At 41.4% G+C, this 16,353-nt stretch overlaps 1 long non-coding RNA gene across 1 annotated transcript; it reads right to left on the bottom strand.

Annotated features, from left to right (window-relative positions):
• Nucleotides 1-841: 841 nt before the first annotated feature.
• On the bottom strand, nucleotides 842-12,886 carry LOC118766873. The gene is made up of 4 exons (XR_005002784.1): nucleotides 12,877-12,886; nucleotides 4,902-4,911; nucleotides 4,651-4,654; nucleotides 842-1,316 (listed from the first exon to the last, which is right to left on the bottom strand). It is a non-coding gene; the product is annotated as an uncharacterized LOC118766873 (long non-coding RNA).
• Nucleotides 12,887-16,353: the final 3,467 nt, after the last annotated feature.

Genomic DNA, 16,353 nt, shown 5'->3' with positions numbered 1-16,353 from the left:
ATTTACAGGGACATGTAAAATGAGGTGATGATGCCCGTGGGCTACCTTAGAAATCCCTATCTTAAAAGGTGTAGTTGCTAGGGGCCATCTTCCTCACTCACGCTATTTCCTCCATTCCCCTCTAACTTCCCTTCATTTATAACTTTGACAAGTCCACTCCCGTTATTTAATGTATCTGTCTTCCTCAACTCACTCTCGCTATCTCCTCTCTTACCAGCACATTTTCACTCACTCTATTTCTTACCTTCCCATAACATTCACTTATGTATCTGTCTGCATTCATAGAGAGAAACATTCCATCGCATTCTATTGTCTACCTGTCAATGCGCCGATCGACCAAATACAAACAGAACACACCAAAGAGCGTTTATATATATGTGTGTGTGTGTGTGTGTGTGTGTGTGTGTGTGTGTTCTATATATAAATATGTATATATAATGTATATATACAAAGTGTATATATCTGTATTTATGTATATTAAACTTTTTAATACTTTTTGATAGTTACGTAAAGGGAACTGGTTGCTTCTTTACACTTTTTGGGTGTAACTTGGGTGCGAGACAGATAATTTTCTCTGTTAATTACGTGACCAACAGGGGTCTAACGGGGAAATTATGCCTAAACATGAGCGCAGCGCATGTGAACATCCGATGTACTTTGAGTCGGGAGAAGAATTGAGCTGATGCAGACATGTTGCAAAACAAGGGAGTACACATGCAGAACAGAGGTGCATGAGTGCAATAGGGCTTGCTAGGCTGAAATACAGTGTACAGTATTGAATATCCTAGTGATTAATGCGGTAAGGCTGAGGCTGCCAGCCAGTGCTTGAGCTATTATATGCCTCAGTCGTGCAGGAACAAAAGTGTGGCATGCTGGCGCGTTGTAAGGGACAAACAACTTTCTCTATGTATGCGTGACCGACCTAGGGTCTTACAGAGACGAGTTGTGTTTACAAGGGCACATTGAGCATGGAAAACAAACGAGAAAGGCATGTGTGGCGTATGAATGTGACAGAGATAGCATTTGTGTGTGTATTAACTATGTGTGTTCGTGTGTGCGACAGAAGTACAAACAAGGTGTATGCGGGCAAAACAAAATACAGCGCATAGGAAAAGTCTCTCAGAGTATTTCAGACAAGATGGAGTTAATTTACTAGTTCGTAGTAAAGTACATAATAGCAGTTCGTTCTGTAACAGGATGTTCGGATCACAAGTGCAGATGCCGGTTGAACACATGTCGTGTAGCGGTTGTGGCTTCAATGCTGTGCCAGGTTACATTGGTACAGAAGATCTCGCAGGTAGTGCTGTGCTGTTAACCTCGGTGAAAATCATAACAGCGTGAAAGCTAAACCTAATTGAGTGCTATGTACATATTAGTGTTGCTGGAGATGAAGGCGACGGAGATGGAGATGACGTGTAGGTGAAGAACGACGATGGTGATGGCGATGGCAGAGAAAGGCGACGTTGAGATGAAGGCGTCGGTGGCATTGCTGGTGTATGTTAGCGTCGTCATTGGCTGGAGCAGGAACATTACTGGCTGGTCTGGTCGTCTGTCGCTGGAACTGGAACATGGTTGAGTAAGCTCTGTGTGGATGAAGACTGCGGCGGATTGATTGGTTCAGACTAGGTAGAAACTAGATTTTAGCTAAGTGTTCTATGGTCTATGACCAGAACTCGGGAAACTTGGTTGAGTGTTCTATGGTCTATGACCAGAACTCGGGAAACTTGCTTGACTGTTCTATGGTCTATGACCAGAACTCGGGAAACTTGGTTGAGTGTTCTATGGTCTATGACCAGAACTCGGGAAACTTGCTTGACTGTTCTATGGTCTATGATCAGAACTCGGGAAACTTGATTGAGTGTTCTATGGTCTATGACCAGAACTCGAGAAACTTGGTTGAGTCCTCATCTTATAAAATGTAGCCCCAGTAGACCCAAATGAAATCGGGTTATATTAACCAAAATGTGGAAAGGGGTCTAAATGGGGCTGGAAGGGGATTAAAATTTAAAGGAGTGGGTATTTAGCAATTCTCTGTTACATCAAGCTAAAAAATTTACGCCAGCCATTTAATCGTCAATGTGTTGCCGTCCATGATGAAGAAGTTTTGAATGCTTGCCATCGTGAGTCTACTGTCGTGAGAAAGAATCAATTCAAACTTGGTGTTTAAGGATTTTCATTTACATCAAGTTCAAAATTTTACGCCAGCCGTTGAACTGTCAATACGTTGCTGTCCGTCGTTAAGAAATGCCAGCCATGGTGACTCTACTATCCTCAAATTCTATCACTTCAAACTTTGGTTTCCAATATTTTATTATTTTTATTCAGCTCGCAAGTTCGTCTGTCCCTTTTAAATGTTAGTGTTTTGCTGTCTGCCTTGAAGCAGACCTTTCCGTTGTTACTGCCTGATATTTATGATTGATCTTTCTAAATATTTTATTTCTCAACTTACTCAAGATCTTTTGTTGTTTATAAATGGGAGAGAGATAGATAAAGATAGAGAGTAAGAGAAAGCGAGGGAGAGTCCGAGAGAAAGGAAGAGTAAGAGAGTGGGAAAGTGAGAGAGAAACAAAGAGGGAGAATCATCATCATCATCATCGTTTAACGTCCGTTTTCCGTGCTAGCACGGGTTGGACAGTTTGACCGGGGTCTGGGAAGCCAGGAGCCTGCACCAGGCTCCAGTCTGATCTGGCAGTGTTTCTACAGGTGGATGCCCTTCCTACCGCCAACCACTCTGTGAGTGTAGTGGGTGCTTTTTTCATGCCGCCGGCACAGGTGCCAGGGGGGCTGGCAGCGGCCACGATCGGTTGGTGCTTTTTACGTGCCACCAGCACAGAAGCCAGTCAAGGCGGCACTGCAACCCGCCACGTTCGGATGGTGCTTTTTACGTGCTGAAAGGAAGCAACAGAAAGTAACAACCACACTCTTACCCGCGCGTAGAGCGGGTCACCTTAAGCTAGTAGGGAGAATCATCATCATCATCACCGTTTAACGTCCGTTTTCAGTGCTAGCATGGGTTGGACAGTTTGACCGGGGTCTGGGAAGCCAGAAGGCTGCACCAGGCCCAGTCTGATCTGGCAGTGTTTCTACGGCTGGATGCCCTTCCTAACGTCAACCACTCCGTGAGTGTAGTGGGTGCTTTTTACGTGCCACCCGCACAGGTGCCAGACAGAGCTGGCAAACGGCCACGAACGGATGGTGCTTTTACGTGCCACCGGCACGGGGGCCAGGCGAGGCTGGCAACGGCCACGAACGGATGGTGCTACGTGCCACCGGCACGGGGGCCAGGCAAGGCTGGCAACGGACATGAACGGATGGTGCTTTTACATGCCACCGGCACGGAGGCCAGTCGGGGCGGCACTGGCAACGGCCACGATCGGATGGTTCGCTTAACCACAGCTGCAATTTCCATTGATGTTGATCGACTTCGATTTTGGTTCTGCTCTCTGATATCTGATTTGATTTGGTTTGATTTTGATTTTGATTTGATTTTGATTTTCACTTGTCTCAACGGGTCTTCACAAGTGGTGTTTTGTGTCCCAAGAAGGAAAGGTATGTAGGCCACAGGTTATGTTCTCACTGGTCTTGCCGGGTCTTCTTGCGCACAGCATACTTCCATAGGTCTCGGTCTCTAGTCATTTCCTTGGTGAGACCTAAAGTTCGAAGGTCGTGCTTCACCACCTCGTCCCATGTTTTCCTGGGTCTACCTCTTCCACAGGTTCCCTCAACTGCTAGGGTGTGGCACTTTCACACACAACTATCTTCAGCCATTCTCGTCACATGACCATGCCAGCGCAAACGTCTCTCTTGCACACCACAACTGATGCTTCTTAGGTCCAACTTTTCTCTCAAGGTACTTACACTCTGTCGATTATGAACACTGACATTATACATCCATCGGAGCATACTGGCTTCATTTCTTGCGAGCTTACGCAAATCCTCAGCAGTCACAGCCCATGTTTCACTGCCATGTAGCATGGCTGTTCGTACACATGCATCATACAGTCTGCTTTTTACTCTGAGCGAGAGGCCTTTTGTCACCAGCAGGGGTAAGAGCTCTCTAAATTTTGCCCAGGCTATTCTTACTCTAGTAATTACACTTTCAGCACACCCACCCCTGCTACTGACTTGGTCACCTAGGTAGCGGAAGCTATCATCTACTTCTAGTTTTTCTCCCTGGAATGTGGTAGAAGTTAGTCTGCATATTTTCAGAGTTTATTGCTCCTGAGCATCTGCCACAGATAAAAACTATTTTCCTAGTTAGTCTTCCTTTGACATTACTACACCTCTTATGTGTCCATAGCTTACACTTGGTGCACCTTATAGAGTTTCTACCTATGCCTTTTTTACAGATCAAGCAGGGCCATCTACCTGAAGGCGTTTGTGATTGGTCTACCTTCCTACTTATTAGGACTTTGGTTTTGGCTAAGTTGATTCTAAGGCCCTTCGATTCTAAACCTTGCTTCCACACCTGAAACTTCTCCTCCAGTTCTGATAGAGACTCAGCAATTAGAGCAAGGTCATCAGCATAGAGGAGCTCCCAGGGGCATCCTGTCTTGAATTCCTCCGTTGTTGCCTGGAGGACTATGATAAATAGGAGGGGACTGAGGACTGAACCTTGGTGGACCCCAACCTCTACCCAGAATTCTTCACTGTACTTGTTACCATCCCTCACCTTACTAGCAGCGTCTCTGTACATGGATCGCACAGCTCTCACTAACCATTCATCTATCCCTAGTTTCCTCATTGACCACCAGATAAGGGATCGGGGGACCCTGTCAAAGGCTTTCTCCATATCAACAAAAGCCAGATACAGGGGCTTGTCTTTGCCTAGGTATTTCTCCTGCAGCTGTCTTACCAGGAATATAGCATCAGTAGTACTTTTCCCTGGCACGAACCCAAACTGCATCTCATCTAAGCTAACTCTCTCTCTAATTAGTTGGGCTATAACCCTCTCCGTGACCTTCATTACCTGATCCAGCAGCTTGATACCGCTGTAGTTATTTGTATCTAGAGCGTCACCTTTACCTTTGTAGCAGTTGACTATTATGCTGCTACACCAGTCATTGGGTATGACTCCTTCGTGTATCACCTGGTTAACTATACGGGTGACTAGTCTATAGCCAACACTACCAGATATATTGAGCATCTCTGCAGTAATTCCTGATGGGCCAGGGGCTTTCCCTGTTTTCATGCTTGTAATTGCCTTAACTACTAAGGAACTGTCAATTCGGATTGCTGGTCCCTCTGTTGGGTCGACATTCGGCAGACTCTCTTTATCCCATTCATTTTCCTCATTCAGCAACCTTTCATAGTGGTGTCTCCAAACCTCTCTCTTTGCATCCTCATTTAGCGCAAGTGAACCGACATCCTTGCGAACACATTTCTCTCCTACCACGTCACGATTCTCTCTCACACACTGTCTTGCAATACGAAATACCTCAAGTCTTTCATCCTCACGGCGCAGAACATTGGCAAATTTTTTCTTATCTGCTTCCCCTCTGGCTAAATACACCTGCCTCCTAGCTTTCCTTCTGGCAGTCTGATACACTTCCCTGCTAGCACCGTTCTTCCAGTCCTTCCAAGCCTGTTTCTTTTGTCTAATAGCCCTGTCAACAATATTGTTCCACCACCATATAAATATATATATAAATATATATTTATATATAGATATATATTTATATATATATAAATATATTATATATATATATATATATATTTTTTTATTTTTATTTTATCTAGTTTCAGCTCACGAGCTGTGGCCATGCTGGGGCACCGCCATTTGGTGTTTCTACATGATTTTATTTCACGAATGCTTTTTAGCAATTGACATTTGGTGCATGAGAGAGTTTGATGCAGCTGCCCTCATCTGCACCTCCTGCCATGAAGCTGGTTCATCTGGGACACCTGACAGGAAGAGATCCAGTTTTATTTTAAAGACATCTGCATCCACCCCATGCAGGTCTCTCAGGTCCTTCAGGAGGATATTGAAGAGCTGTAGACATCTGAAGCCCAGACTATCACAGTATCTTGTCCTACATCTTGATGGCAAATTTGGAGTCCTTGGTACTATGCAGTGGCGCCCAGTTCTAGTATTTGTGTAACTCTCGATGCCAAAGTTTGGGACAAGTCCTTGTAGGATCTTCCTGATGTATATTATGGCATATCTTTCTCGCCTACGCTCTAAGGAATAGAGTCTTAATCTCTTGAGTCTTTCCCAATAGCTTATATGCTGCACAGAGGCTATCTTCTTCGTGTAGCTTCGTTGGATTGCCTCAAGTTCTATGATTAATTTGACACTGGTTGGTGACCATAGCTGAGAGCAATAGTCAAATATTTATATATATATATTTGTATATAAATATATATTTATATATATATATTTAAACCCTTAAAAATGTTTCATCCCAAAAGCTGCGGCCATGCTGGGGCACCACCGTTGAATTTGTTACACTAGTATGTGAAACCACCTCTGATACGTGCCACTTGGTCAACAATGGAGTTCGATGCCGCTGCCCGCATCTGTGTTTCCTGCCGAGAGGTAGGTTCATCTGGAACCCTTGACAAGAAGAGATCCAGTTTAGTTTTAAAGAAACCCACATCCACACCATACACGTCTCTCAGGCATTAAGGAAGGATATTGAAGGGCTGTGGTCCCCTGAAACCCAAGCTGTTGCAGAAGGTCTGAAATTTGTAGAGAGTGAGCAAGTTAGTTACATCAACTTAACTGGTATGTAGTTCATTGCCCTGAAGGGAAGAAAGGCTTGACTTAGTCTTTCTTCTGGTATTTGAACTCAGAACATAAAGCCAGAAAAAATGCCACTAAAAATTTTGTCTAATGCTAATGGTTTCAAATTTTGGCACAAAGCCAGCAATTTTGGGGAAACAGGTAAGTCAGTTATATCAACCCTAATGTTCAATTGGTACTTAATTTATTAACCCCAAAAGGATGAAAAGCAAAGTGGAATTTGAACTCAGAATGTAAAGATGGATGAAATATAACTAATCATTTTGCCCAGCATGCTAAAGATTCTACCTGCTCACTTCCTTGAATGACAATAATAATAATAATAATGATTTCTTTTATTTGCTACTAGGGTGAAGGATAAGACGGATAATACAAAGACAGACATAAAGTGTGGAGGTTTACATATAATGAAATGATTAAAGCAAAAAGAGGTAAGTATACATGGTATACAATAAAACAAAGAATGGAAGTGTACATCATATCAGTAAATTTACTCAAGGACAGCACCTCTCTCTCCACCCTCACTTTCCTTTCCAAGTGAAACTTGAAAAGGTCAATGAGGGCTCTACTAAAGAGAAATGTCCTCATTCCTTTCAGCTTTGTCCACCAGACAGCCTCTTTTGCCATTACCAGATAAAGGAAAACTGCCTTGCTTGCCTGATTAAAGGAGGGCGGTGGGGCAATCATGACTATAGCTGAGGGATGGATTCATCCCACATGTAGCAGCAGCTGTTCAACATTACTCATGAGTAAGTAATGCTTAGACACTGAATGAGTGTGTGCAGAATGGCTTCATTGCTCTGCATGCAACTTGGACAAGTTCATCTGACAGCACATTCATACTTGTAGAGTTTATCTCGAACCAGTAGTACCACCCCACACCTGTCCCAGGCCAAGGACACCTGGAAATTATCCATAATAGTCCCCAACCAGAAAGTCCTCTGGAACAGATTAGCCAGGTTCTTTTTATCAATATCAAGGGTCTCCTTGAGGATATCGTTGCACTTCCCCACCACTAATCATTTATATATTGCTAAAGTGGGATATCCATTGATCTGATTGTCTGACTGGTGGAGGACTGTGAGTGTCTGATAACATTCTACATACCAAGCGCCCATTCTCAGTCTTTCCTGCATCTAGAACTGCAGTTCCATCAAAAAGACAAGCTGCAGAAAGATGTGCCTCACAAATGGAGTCCACACATGTTCACTGTCTAGAAATTGTGGTAGGTGGCACAAACTGAGCATGTGTTAGTGCATCAAAAATCACAGTATGCCTAAGCCAAAAAAAAAACAGGGTTCTTGCAGCAGAATGACTGCTTAACCATTTAAACATGTTCTGTCCACAAAATAATGAACAGGAGACTGGGGCAAGGTATGATGGTCAAGTGATAGCTTCCTCCCTGCCCATTTCTAGGTAAGACTGGTCACTCTGTTTGTCAATTCATCTTAGTTTTGTATGTGTACCTAGAGTTGAATCAGTGGTGTAATCATAATCTTGAGGTGATCTGATGAGCTAGCTTTCTTTATCTGTATGTACAGTTGTATTTTATAATGCATATTAGTGCAGACATGTAAGCATAATTATTATACCTTGAAATTATTGTTTATTACATGAAGAAGGCTGCAAAATCGCTATAATCCTCAGGATGACAAGTGGTTAAATAAATATACTCACATCCCATACTTCCTAACTTTTAATGGCTTACATGTGTGTGTGTGAGAAATTATGATAAGCACAAGTTTATGTCTTTTGTTTATCATAATTTCTCCTACATTTGTTCTGTATATCACAATCAGAAGCAAGCAGGATGATGATGCATACAGCTCTAAACTCAGAAGTAGCAGTTGTACATCTAACTGTACACACAAGATATTGTATACATCGATATATATATATGTGTGTGTGTGTACAGACAATACATATATATAATTACACATACACCAATATATACACATTAACAACAAGAACCTCTTGAACTATACTCATCAGTAATATACCCTAAATACACACACACACGCACTCTCACTCACATAATTCTACTCCACTCTCCATCTATTCACCCTGTCAATCCAATAGAAGAATTGCTTAGTGATATTTCTTCTGACTCTTTACGTTCTGAATTCAAGTTCTGCCAAGATCAATTTTGCCTTTTATCCTTTCTGGATCAATAAAATGAAGACCAGATGAGTACTTGAGTTGATGTAATCAATTATACCCACCCCTTCTCCCAAATCTCAGGCCTTATGCCTAGTGAAAAAGGAATTATCATTGCTTTATCATGCAGTGTAGATGGAAAATGAACCAGAGTATTTAGGCATCCATCAAGTCACAACAAGGACCTCAAATAGATAATACTTTCCTTAAAATGTGTGCAGTACCTAACAAGGCAGATTTTGGTATGACACCAATCTTTTATGGTATTCCAAAATGCTTTAAGAAGTCTTAAAGTTTCAGTGGGATTGACCCTAATGCTCCAATCACAAATGGCATCACTTTTATATTACTATTTTGCATTCCAAACATTCTTACCATCTCCACTTTCAATTCAGAGTACTTGGTGAGTTTTTCAACTTCTTTACTCACAATATTCATGTCATTTGGCATGGCTATGGCAATGCCTGACAGTATTTGTCTTGTTCAATATGACAATGTCCTGTTGGCAATGACTCTACCAGTCAGAAAACCATAATCCCAGAATAGTGTTGCTTTCTCTTCCTCCTGCATTACTTTACTAGGCTCATACCAATTCTCTATTACTTCATGTTGGTATTTATGGCATAAAAGCAATGAAGGTACAAACATGGTAGCATCTATATTCTTTTTGTGTGAGGCTCTTACATCTACTTACCAAGTGGGTTACATTGTCCACATTCTTTTCATGGAGTCTGTGTTTCTTGGTGTCTGAAGTTTTGTAGGTATTATACTTCACTGAATTATTAGCAATAGCTTAGTCTCATGTTGAAATTACAAGGCTTTCAGTGGTATGCTTCAAGTCACCTTGTTTAAGCCTTGTCCACGATGTTGTATTCTTGATGTCCTGTGTATTTCTTTGAAACTGATCATGCATTCTCATTTCCAGATCTTCTTTCCTCTTCAACTTTTCTTTACCAAACATTTCATTTGCATTTATACCCATATCTTTTGCTGCATATTGGAACAACTTTTCATCACTATTTACCAAATATTCTGTAAGCATTCTCCTTTCACTCCTTATGTAACAATCTACACTGATGAGACCTCTACCACCATTCTCTACATCTATAGTCTAATTATATTAGCTTTAGGGCGTAATGCTCTATACAACTTTCAATTGTATTTCGATATTTCTTCTTTTGTCCACCTGATGATGGGCACACTATATCTAGCCACTGCTCCTGCCCTGATATTTATTGCAGTGACAAGAATTTTAGTTGTACTGTCATCTTATTTTATTTCATTTTATTGTGTGTGTATGTATATATATGCATGTGTTTGTGTATTCATTTGTGTGTATATTGCTTACATGTGTATTGTTTATGGCTATATATTCTTTTACTTGGAGCACCGCCTTTAGTCGAACAAATTGACTCCAGGACTTATTCTTTGCAGGCCTAGTACTTATACTATCAGTCTTTTTTGCTGAACCACTAAGTTACGGGGATGTAAACACACCAACATCGGTTGTCAAGTGATGGTGGGGGAATAAATACAGACACACCAATAGCATCATCATCTACCCCTTTACCTCCTCCTCCCCCTCCACCACCCCTACATCTTCCTCATCGTCATTTTCACTGAATTCATCATCATCGTCATCATTTCTTTCTTCTACCTCCTCCTCTGCTACACTTAGACTCCCCATCTACCACCTCGATAACCCACTTCACCCTCCCCCTTAAAACCCCAAACTAGCTAGACTCAAACAATCCATATTTAACATATTAGATAAACGTTCTACCCCATCATGCAACCTTACTTAATCCCAATTTCTGATTTTGCAAGAACCTCATCTACCTAGCTTCAGACAAAGGGAAAGAATTCTGCATTATAGACAAACCCACCTACAAAAGACTAGCTATCAAATACCTCAGTGACACCACACTATATGAAAAGGTTTACATCACACCTCACCAATTGGAGTCCACTATCAACACCAGCTGGACCAACATCTGTCACCAAAGGATCCTCTCTAAAAAGACTAGCCTGAACTACCCATCTAAAAACATCACCCTTCCATCCTTCTACCATTTAATAAAAATCCCCAAACTCGGACCTAAGCTTAAAATCAGACCCATAGTATCACGAATTAATAATCCTTTCTATAAGATTTCTTGGCTCCTCTCTAAACTTCTCAAGCCCTTACTACACGCATTCCCCGGACATGTCAGCAGCTCCCATAAAATCTTCACAAGACTCAAAGATATCGACCCCTCCATACTTAAAACTAACAAATACCTTTTTAGTTTAAACATAGTTTCCCTCTTCACCTCTGCATCTGCTCTCTTGGCTGTTCATAGACCACATCACATCCTTATCTCCCCCACCTCCCACTTCATCTCTCCCTCCCTCTCCATCTTCTCTCACCTCCCCATCCATCAGCTTCCAGCTCTTCAGCCTTACACCCTCAGACATATGAGAGTTACTAACCATTATAATTGGTGACACCTACTTCCAATATAATTGTGTGATTTACAAACAGACTTCTGGCCTACCTATGGGATCTAGCCTTTCAGGCCTGCTGGCCATCACATACATGGATAAGCTAGAATGCACAGCACTCAACACCTGCTGCTCATGCATCTTCACCAGATACATTGATGACATGCTTATCATCACATCCTCCAGGGATGAGGCCATTAACATACATAGGACCTTCAATAACACCAACATAAACATCAAATTTGAGATTGAACATCCAGATGAATCTGGAATTCTCTCTCTACTCAACTTTCAACTCAAGATCACAGAGGAAGGCTCCATATTTACTAAATTCTACAGAAGAGCCACTAATAGAAAACTTTCAGTCCACTACCAATCAGCCTTACCCACCAGAGCCAAAGCCACATATGTGAGAAATGAGATTGCACATATAAACAACAATTGCAGCAGCATAACCGACAAGAATTCTTGTCTTCCTATGCTTCCATAGTACCATAAGTTCATTTTATAATAGTAACCCTAAAAGATTACGTGAGTCCAATAACTGCAGGATTGCAAATTTGCACACACTTTGGTTTGGTTTGATCATGCAAGGTGTTACAGACAAAACTATTTTCATGCTGATTATTTAGTCAGTTTTATATCAGCCTGTCAAATTAGGTTGAAAATTAATAGCGCATATTCTTTTATTGGGTTTAGTTGTTACATGCGATTTAGCCAATAATATTGACCCCAACCCAAATTTAATCTTGTACTTATTTAATGGAATTTGAGTTAATCTTTTTGATATGATGCAGTTAAACACAGGTACAACACATGGACAAATATAGATTTGTATATAATAGATGCACACAATATTGCACATTTCCATGTACAAATTCCACCCAAAAGTTATTGGTAAAGCCTGAGTCTACAGTAGAGAACACTTTTATTCTCTTACAAGTTCTAGCCTCAAGGCTGTGCTCTTACTGGGGTGTTGCCATCTTTTTAATGATATGACTATGCCTTTGTCCACGTGTATGTGTGTGTGTACTTTTTTTTACTGGTTTCAATCACTGCACTGCAAGATGCAAGGTGCTACTTTCAAGGAAGGAGAGGGTGATTGTAAAGGAAAACTTGAAATTATAAAAATTAGAATAACACCAAAAATGAAGACAGTGTAATTTAGACCAATACTTGCAAGTGAGATCTCATTATTTTCTGCAGGTCTCAAGAAGGATTTGAAATTATTACTGCAAACTTATTTTTCTAAGGTTAAGCCAGGAGGGGAGTAATTACCCTTCCAGTGTGCTGAGATAAATATGGCTGATGTTCATTTTGAATTTCTGTAGATAAATGTTTGCAGGAAAAACTTCAGCAGGGAAGAGATTTAGTAAGTACAAAAGATTGGGTATAGTAGTTAGTGCAGTGACTTGGCACAATAGTTAGCATGCAGGACAACATGCTTTGTGGCATTTCATCTATCTTTATGTTATGAGTTCAAATTTCACTGAGGTCGACTTTACCTTTCGTCCTTTCGGTGTCAATAAAATAAGTACTAATTGAATAGTGGGGGAAGAAGAAATTAGACACTATGGTTGATGAATATATCAAAGGAGATAATATACAACTTGCTGGTTCAGAGGAGCAGACACCATTGTAGTATATTTGCAGTCAAATAGTCAGAGTGAAGAGACAGCATAACTAAGAGCTAGAGTTTGCAGGGTATTGGTGTTGTTGCCTATCAGTTGGATGACATTCTTTAGGATGCAGACAAAGATGTTTTAACATTTGTTAATATAGACATAGCTCTTAGTAGTCTGCACTTACATCTCATACCTTCTTATAACAAGGAATATTAAGCTAGTGAGAATTGTAATAAACAAGGATGACGATTATGTTTACATCTTGATAATATTAAACCCTAGAGATGTTTGTGTGTACCCAAAATATCTCAGAAATAGTATATTTTATCTTAATTTTTTTTGCATATGTATTTTCATACTTATCTTTGACAGTGCAGTACAAATTTTTGTGATATTTGGGACTCTATTTAGTAAGGAAAACGATTAAATGCAAGTTTTGTTTGTTATTTCTTGACAAAAAAAATCATCGCTTCTGTGACGTCAACACATGCACTTATAATGAATGTCATGGCAGTCAATCAACACAAACACACATCCGCTGTGATATATACACATAGCCTTCCTGCTAAGAAGGAAAAAAAATGACTTTTTGACGTACACAATATTTTAATCATTTAGAAATATTTTTAACTGAATATGATTTCAAAAATGTAAGTTGTTTGCACAGTAAGAATTTATATTTTAGCTTTCTTTAAACAGACAATATTTTAATGTTTTTTAAAATTATTTTCAAGTGAAAGGAGATCTTTTGCTTATCATCCAGAGTTTTTTTTATTTCTGTAAAATTTTTTTATTTATTTACTTGTTTTAAAGTGAAAGATGTATCATCATCATCATCATCATTGTCATTTAACATCCGCTCTCCATGCTAGCATGGGTTGGACGATTTTGATTGAGGGTTGGCAAACCAAATGGCTGCACCAGTCTCCAATCTTGATCTGGCAGAGTTTCTACAGCTGGATGCCCTTACTAATGCCAACCACTCTGAGGTAGTGGGTGCATTTTATGTGCCACCTGCATGGAGGCCAGTCAGGCAGTACTGGCAATGACCTCACTTGAATCTTTTTACACATGCCACCGGCACAGGTACCAGTAAGGTGACGCTGGTAATGAGCATGCACGAATGGTGCCCTCTGGCAACGATCACGCTCGGATGGTGCTCTTGACACCATACTAGCATGGATACAAGTGCTAGTAAGGCAGTGCTGGTAATGATCACGTTCGAATGGTGCCTTTTATATGCCACCTGCATGGAAGCCGGTTAACCGCTCTGTCAATGATCACACTCATATGGTGCTCTTTGTACCCTGCTAGCACGGATGCCAGTCATCGAATTTGATTTTGATTTCACTTGCCTCAACATGTCTTCGTAAGCAGAGTTTAGTGTCCAAAGAAGGAAAAGGTACGCATAAGTGGGCTGGTTACACTCCTGGCATAGGCCACGGGTTATGGCTTCATATGGCTTGCTGGGTCTTCTCAAGCACAGCATATTTCCAAAAGTCTCAGTCACTAGTCATTTCCTTGGTGAGGCCTAAAGTTCGAAGGTCGTGCTTCACCACTTCATCCCAGGTCTTCTTGGGTCTACCTTTTCCACAGGTTCCCTCAACAACTAGGGTGTGGCACTTTTTCACACAGCTATCCTCATCCATTCTCGCCACATGACCATACCAGTGCAGTCGTCTCTTGCACACCACATCTGATGCTTCTTAGGTCCAACTTTTCTCTCAAGGTACCGAATTACACATCCATCGAATCATACTGGCTTCATTCCTTGCGAGCTTACGCATGTTCTTAGCAGTCACAGCCCATGTTTCACTGCCATGTAGCATGGCTGTTCGTATACAAGCGTCATACAGTCTACCTTTTACTCTGAGTGAGAGGCCCTTTGTCACCAGCAGAGGTAAGAGCTCTCTGAACTTTGCCCAAGCTATTCTTATTCTAGCAGCTACACTTTCAGTGCACCCTCCTCTGCTACTGACTTGGTTACCTAGGTAACGGAAGCTATCAACTACTTCTAGTTTTTCTCCCTGCAAAGTGGCGGAAGTTGTTCTTTGCGCATTTTCAGTGTTTATTGCTCCCAAGCATCTGCACATATAAAAACTATCCTCCCAGTTAGCCTTCCTTTGATATTACTGCACCTCTTATGTGTCCATAGCTTACACTGGGTACATCTTATAGAGTTTCTACCTATGCCTCTACTACAGATTAGGCAGGGTCATCTTCCTGAAGGGATTTGTGGTTTGCCTGCCTTCTTACTTATTAGGACTTTTGTTTTAGCTAGGTTGATTATAATCCTTATTTCCACACTTGAAATTTCTCCTTTAGTTCTGATAGTGACTCAACAATTAGAGCAAGGTCATCAGCATAGAGGAGCTCCCAGGGACATCATGTCTTGAATTCCTCAGTTATTGCCTGGAGGACTGATAAATAGGAGGGGGGCTGAGGACTGAACCTTGGTGGACACCTACCTCTACCCTAAATTCTTCAGTGTACTCATTGCCAACCCTCACCTTACTTATAGTGTCCCTGTACATGGCTTGCACAGCTCTCACTAACCATTCATCTATCCCTAGTTTCCTCATTGACCACCAGATAAGGGATCGGGGGACCCTGTCGAAGGCTTTCTCCATGTCAACGAAAGCCAGGTACAGGGGCTTATCTTTGGCTAGGTATTTCTCCTGCAGCTGTCTCACCAGAAATATGGCATCAGTGGTGCTTTTCCCTGGCATGAAACCAAACTGCATCTCATCCAAGCTGACTCTCTCCCTAATCAGTTGGGCTCTGACCCTCTCTGTAACCTTCATTACCTGATCCAACAGCTTGATACCTCTATAATTATTTGTATCTAAGGTGTCACCTTTACCTTTGTAGCAGTTGACTATTATGCTACTACACCAGTCATTGGGTATGACTCCTTCGTGTATCACCTGGTTAACTATATGGGTGACTAGGCTATAGCCGACACTGCCAGATATTTTGAGCATCTCTGCAGTAATTCCTGATGGGCCGGGGGCTTTCCCTGTCTTCATACTTCTAATAGCCTTATCTACCAAAGTACTGTCAACTTGGATAGCTGGTCCCTCTGTTGGGTCGACATTTGGCAGACTCTCTTTCTCCCATTCATTTTCTTTATTCAGAAACCTTTCATAGTGGCGTCTCCAAAACTCTCTTTGCATCCTCATTTAGCGCAAGTGAACCATCATCCATGTGAACACATTTCTCTCCTACAACATCACGATTCTCTCTCACACACTGTCTTGCAACACAAAATACCTCAAATCTTTGGTCCTCACGGCGCAGAACATTGGCAAATTTTTTCTCATCTGCTTCCCCTCTGGCTAA

Source organism: Octopus sinensis, linkage group LG18, assembly GCF_006345805.1.
Source record: "Octopus sinensis linkage group LG18, ASM634580v1, whole genome shotgun sequence".
Lineage (NCBI taxonomy): Eukaryota > Metazoa > Mollusca > Cephalopoda > Octopoda > Octopodidae > Octopus > Octopus sinensis.
The sequence above is the reverse complement of the archived record's forward strand: the minus strand, read 5'-3'. Positions and strand labels throughout refer to the sequence as shown.